General features: G+C 36.7%; 1 long non-coding RNA gene across 1 annotated transcript; it reads left to right on the top strand.

The window, feature by feature from the left end:
• Positions 1-202: 202 nt before the first annotated feature.
• LOC126916671 (uncharacterized) lies at positions 203-3707 on the top strand. Its single transcript, XR_007710697.1, has 3 exons — positions 203-1069; positions 2730-2982; positions 3253-3707. It is a non-coding gene; the product is annotated as an uncharacterized LOC126916671 (long non-coding RNA).
• The last annotated feature ends 2827 nt before the right edge of the window (positions 3708-6534 follow it).

The following is a 6534-nucleotide window of genomic DNA, read 5'->3' as shown; positions in this document are numbered from 1 at the left end:
CCTCCAACCCCCAATGCACCGCCGACGTGACTTCGTTTAATGGCAAAACGATGTACCCTTGGATTGATTTCGAGACAAGATTGCGATTTTTCGAACGGGGATACTCGTTCTTGCGGATGATGGTTGGTAATGAGGTAGATTCGGTAAATTCTGAGGTGAGTTTGGAATGGGGTGATCGTAGGGGTAGGTAGGTTGTAGCGGTCAGTTAGGGGTGTTCTGTTGTGGCGAAGGGGTTGGAGCTGTGGTTCAGCGTATGGGAGAGTATTGTGTTTATGGCATTGATACATTGCTCTGTTTTAATGACTCGTTTCTTGATGGATTGAGGCTTTGAGGGTGAATTTGTTTGGATGATTTCTTGTGGAAATAAGCGGTACGAGTGGTGCATATTTAATAGATCACGGAAAGTTTGAAATTCAGAAATTAACAATAATATCAATTATTGCCCAACGTCATTTTGTTGCAGCATGGAAAATTGATCAATTTTTAATTAATCAATTCAGGTTTCTTTTTCGGACGAGTAACAATTGCCTTAAACAGAACATTTAAATATTTGGCAAAAATTTAGAATAAATAATTCTCTTCCGAATATAATGCAGAACTTTGCGAATAATCTAAGAATCAAACGTCCCTACATCATCTTCTCGAAATTGTCGATTTTTTAACAAAATACCTCGTAATAATCCATCGGGAAATAGACTTCGAATAATATCAGGACTCTGCAATCCGTTTGAATTCATCCGATACAATTCAATTCGTCCTCTGTTCAAAAATCGTTCGGTCGAGAAGCGACCCACTTTCGGCAGACAATGAAATGGTCCTGAAACAACCCTCTTCGGGAGAACGAATCACATCTGCGACCACAAAGATCCCAAACGAGAGTATTCCAAGCTGTAAGATCCTGTCGTGAATCAATAATTCTGCTAGTAAACGGTAACGAGCCATTAAGAGGTTGGTTCGCGAAAGGCACCGACGTTAATGACCCGTAAATAAATTCGTCGATCCACTGTCACGGCCATAAGGGTGGCAATGATGGGGATCCAAATGAAATTAAGGCTTGGCCAAAGGGTTGGTAAGTTCTGAGTCGATTTTAATCATTTCATTATCACGACGCGAATATACATTTTCGTTTCGAATGATATTCTTTATTTTATATTCGAAGGGAGGAGGATTCTTTATCATTATTTTTATTATTAAGAAAAAGAAGAAAATATATGAGAGAAATAAATATCAAATTTGGAATAAAGTGAAGGTATAAAGATTTCCTAACTTTTTAAAGTGCATAGTATGCAGTATTGTTTATCAATCTTTAGAAATCTGACTAATAGAAAATAGTAGTTTAACGAAAATGAAGGGTTGTTCAAATAATAATCCAACCAGATATAACAAATATTACTTCGACATCTATTCTGAAAAATTCTGGAAACTTCTTTTATCGCTCTGATCGAGAATAAAAGTCCCTATCAATGTAAAAGTTAGGCAATCTTTGTTGATATATTTCTAATAAGTAAACTTTGAATGTAAATCAACTATTTTTTGTATACTGAAAAAAAACATCAAATTTAATTTCTTTACGACGCATACGCACACACGAAATTTCAAAATATTCATAAATTGATCCCTAAAAACTCAGAACCTCGGAAATTCGATTCTCCTTGGCCCTTCATCAAGAGGAAAATTCTATTTAAGCAAACACACGCAGAATGTCAAAACGAAAGGGTTTGAAAGGGTTGATCGCGTGCGTTCTGGAACGGTGTCAGTGGTTTCATTGTCGCGGCGTGGCGCTATCTCTCATAACCGGCTTGTTCTTACGGGTTTTCTCGGGGAGCTGGTCTATTGTCGACGACGATGCCGCGTCGACGTAGCTGCGCCGTTATTGACGAGGCGCTGTGACCTGTATTCGGTAACTGCGCGTCCCGACGCTCCTCGTCCCGACACTCGTCTCTCTCTGACACTCGTTCGACAAAGACGACCAGCTGCGACCGGTTACGAGCGTCGGAATTACGACGGACGATTCGATCGAGCGGCCTTGAACGGACCGCTACTCACCAACCCATGTACATCATTTCTTCAGCGGCCCTGAGATTGATTCTTCTAATACGCATACTACCAATACAAAATACTACACTAACTCATAATAGTATTGGAACATCTTTATGAATATATTGTTATAGTTAGAGACACCTTTTACGAGTAAATTATGTACGTTGTACGAAACATTTTGACATTTCATTAGCATCTTATAAGACACGATTATCATAGTTACATCGATAAAGTTTGAAACAATCTGAAAATGTATATAGAATTTTCGAAACATTTAGTACAAGCATAGCTATACTTCACACAGATTACAAAAGTATCGAAATTGTGAATTATTTATTATATTAATAAATCTCGATACTCGGTGAGATCGTAATATATTTGATATATTATATTATACTTAACACATGTTATGTAATATTTAACACTTATTTTTTCTTATCACAATTCTTTTTTTTTATATATATATACATTTGCGATAAATATCTAGCAAATTTAGAAATTCAATTTGAGTCCAGTGACTAAAAAATTGTAAGTTGGAAATAAAATTTCTTTCGCTCTAAAACGCACAAATTTGTATCTCTGGAGCAAACGTCACGATTATACACCTTTGGAAAAGCACATGGGACGATTAACGGCAGAATGTAAAGAACCGCGTAAGCAGTTAAAAATCGCTAACCCTTGTGTTTTAGCGTGCAAACAACCCTTCGTCCAGGGGTTGTACTTCCAACCACTCAACGTGTATCTATAGCACACAGTCCTTTGCGAAACTCTGGTAAACGTTGTCCAACGTCTCTCGAAATCCTTTGTTAAAGAAAAGGCAAACACCTTTCCCTTAGAAAATACAAACTTCGTTTCTTGAAGAGGGTTTCTTCGAGAATTATTCAGCGGAAAATGTAGGCTGAAGTGAAGCACACAGTTCCTGTAATACGAATTTCTTAGCAGGTAATCAAAGTTGATGCATTTTTAAACGAGCCATCGTGGCTATATAGTATTTCATCGAATACAAAATTTATGTCGATCTCTGGGCTTGATTAACTCTTAAACTAGCAGTGTGTGTTTAGACCGACTCCTGCTCCTATTATCTGAAACTCCCTATCTTTAGGAATGTGTAAATTATTTAGGAAATTTGATCTATTTTCACCTATAATGAAATTTCATTGTTTCATTTTGTGGCTGAGCAATAATAAGAGATCTCTTACTTTGTTATTTTAGATCTTCAAAGAAGGATTTAATCAAAGGAGGAGAAGGAAAAGATGATAGCAATGATATAACAAAATTAATCTGTTGATTCGTGAGCATTCTCGGAACAATTTCACTTTTTTTGTATATTTGCTACGATTAAAATCTTCATATTTCTTCATTGAGTGTTCTGAAAGAATTCTTTTATACGTCAAAAAATATTAAAATACATATTTAATGCTAACATATCAATTCTATTTATAAAGATGCTTAAAAAAACTGTTCCTTTTATATTGAAAATCTAACCATACCCGCATTCATTATTCATATATAAAAATCTACTATTATTGTCGTTCTAATATCATCCACTGTAGCTGCAAAAAATAGAATATCCTTTGATACAAACTTCGATACTTAGAGACCATCCCTTGGTATTATTTTACATGTTAAGTAATACAATAAGATTCGCACCCCTGAAGATTGCTCATAAAGGCAACTCTCTATAGACAATCCTCCCATCAAATTCACCCTTTAACAACGAAATCATCCTAAAAGCGTCCTTACCCAAACCCAACATGAAACTTCACTCCTTGAAAATATCAACGAGGAAAACCAGCCTTCTACCCTTCTTTCTCTAGCAGTTATCTTTAAATTTTTCGACCCTCAGGACACAGAAGGTTCGTTCACCCTGCCGTTAATAAAACGTGTTTTATCGCAAAACCGGTTATCTGCCGGCCTTACAGGACGAATTCCCTACGACGTGCTTTCATGGGGAGGAGGGTGGCACTGTCCCAGTTGGAAACGGAGTTACGATATATCCCGGTCACAATGCCGGTCTCCTGGAAAGTGGGGTTATTTGTCGGGGCACGAAAGCCTGCGGAAATAGTTTCCGCGTGGTTCAGACGTATTGATCTTCGCGTTTTCCGTAGCTTTTCTTTTTTCTCTTTCCCACGTTCGCTTCCGCGCGTCACATTCTTCGCGGCCGTCGCGTTTCCTGCCATTTTACTTTCCGATAGATCGTCGCCTACGAGAAGTTGGAAAAGAAGAAGTAGAAGAAGGAGAAGAAGAAGAAGAAGAAGAAGGGAAAGAAAAAGGACGAGAATCGAATTTCGTTGCGAGGAAGTTGGTGAGAAGGATGGAGAAAAATAGAGGGACAGGTCGTTTAAGCTATGTAAATGGAAAAATGGCGGGGCAAATCGCTTAAGCTATGCAAATGGAAAAATAGAAGAGCGAGTCGGTCGTTTTGTTAAAAGGCGGCGGGTTCTTTACGCGAGAAACCGGAAGAGAAAAGCCGGAAAGTCGCAACCGTACGTTTGTTCCTATGTCTTTTTTTTCTCCTTAATTCTTTAGCTCTATTTAATTCTGAGTTTTGTGGTCATTATCCGTTCCTAGGATCGATTTTTTCTCAGTAAGAGACTATCTGATCGAATTTCATCTTGTATGATGCATACAAAGTAGGAATATTTAGACAAATTTTAGTTAGACTTAAGTTGATGTTTAGGGTTGATTACAACATCGGTTTGTCCCTGTTTAATTCTGTTTGAGTTCTAGTTTGGTGGCCACCATCTGTTCGTGCAATCAATTTTTGGAGTTTTTCTCATTTGCGAAATAGTTTTCTCTAATGAATTTATTACTCATGATATATATACATATAATGAACAGAAGCATTTAACTTTTTACATAAATGGGTATAAATTGGTGTTTAAAATGTATTAGTACGCCAATTCGTTCTTCTTTAGTTTTATTTCATCCCTAGTACTATGATCACCTTTCATTATCTGTTTGGTCAAAATCGCATATATTTTTGTTAAATTTGGTCCTGCAAGTTGAATAGAAATTTTCTTGCAACCTAAATTGCTGTTTAAAACTGATTAGAAGGTCGGTCTATTAAGTTCGAGGCCTGGAACACGTAGAATTAATGCTAAACTGACGTATACTAAGTATAAGACGGATTTATTGCATAGTTGAAACTTAGTAACGTGTATTTAATATAAATTGAAGATAGGTTTGAGGTCTGTATATCCAAGATATCTAATGCGAGTCTAATTTCAGTTTAACCTAGATCCACCGGAACGATGTTCGAACTTTTGCAAGTATCATCGAACGAGTTGATGGTGTTTCTAAAGTTATCGCGAAAGGGTAGCGTCGTCAGAATGGATGAAACATCGATATCGCGTTTCAAAGTCGGAAAGGGGAATTATAGAACGACGTGTTTCCGTAACAAATTTCCTAATGTTTTCTTACCTAAAATTTCACACAGCGATGGAAAGCGTTTCAACTGTCGGAAGAAAGCTCATGCTCTCGTTAGGATAAATATTTGCACTTTCCAAGTTTGTACTTTCGATTGCATACTATTTCGTTGGAGAGAATGTTCGCTCTTTGCGAACGAAATAAGTTTCAGCATTGAATTAAACAATTTTTATACACATGGTTATATCGATTGTTGTTTTTGAATTCTTTTATATTTTCATTCTATCAATATATATTATTTGTTCATCCATATATCGCATCCAAATTTGGATACAATTAAACTTTAATCCAAGATATCTTTATATAACAATTCTCCCTCTCCAAAATACAAGCATCAAATTTTTCCAATAATTTAATCTTCAAACGCATAATATGCATTGTCATTTGATAATACTTCTAGATATATTTCTTAATGCAGATATGCTATCAACTTCGAAACTGAATTCGTCATCACCAATGGAACAAAGCTTAGGTTCAATTTAATTTTTATTATATTTGGCTTTCGAAAAAATCAAAATTTTTATCGTTCTGCTAATAAAATTACAAGAAACTGGACTATGCTCAAACTTCGTTATGACGAAAGAAACGGAAAGTGTAGCTACGGCGCGGCAATGCCATTTTTGCTCGTTATTTAAGTCCAAACTCACCGCTTTTCCACCCCTTTTCGTCGACTATATTTGTCTCTTTTCTCTGTTGAAATATCCAACGTGTTACGCTCTATTTAAGCGGAGATCCGCGTCGAGACGAGCGGAGCGGCGTGTAGCCGATTCGCTTGTGATAACCGTACGTGACTCGTGTGGCGTTTTTGCTAAACCACGCAAAGTCAGCTAGAAAGATCAGACAGGTAGTAAAACCACGTTAAAGAATCACCGTGTACATTTTGTTAAAGGAAAGAGCAGTCGTAAAAGGATTTTCCGCAGGTTACTATTGAACCAAAAATAATTGAGGAATCGTTTATATGCGTAGATTATGAAACATACGGATTTCGTTACAATCCTTACTCTGTAAAATTTGTAAAATTAATGTCGTCTGAAGAGACAGATTTATGTCCTAAATTATACGCGT

This window comes from Bombus affinis, chromosome 5 (genome assembly GCF_024516045.1).
Source record: "Bombus affinis isolate iyBomAffi1 chromosome 5, iyBomAffi1.2, whole genome shotgun sequence".
Lineage (NCBI taxonomy): Eukaryota > Metazoa > Arthropoda > Insecta > Hymenoptera > Apidae > Bombus > Bombus affinis.
Note: the sequence above shows the minus strand (reverse complement) of the source record. Positions and strands in the feature narration are given on the sequence as shown.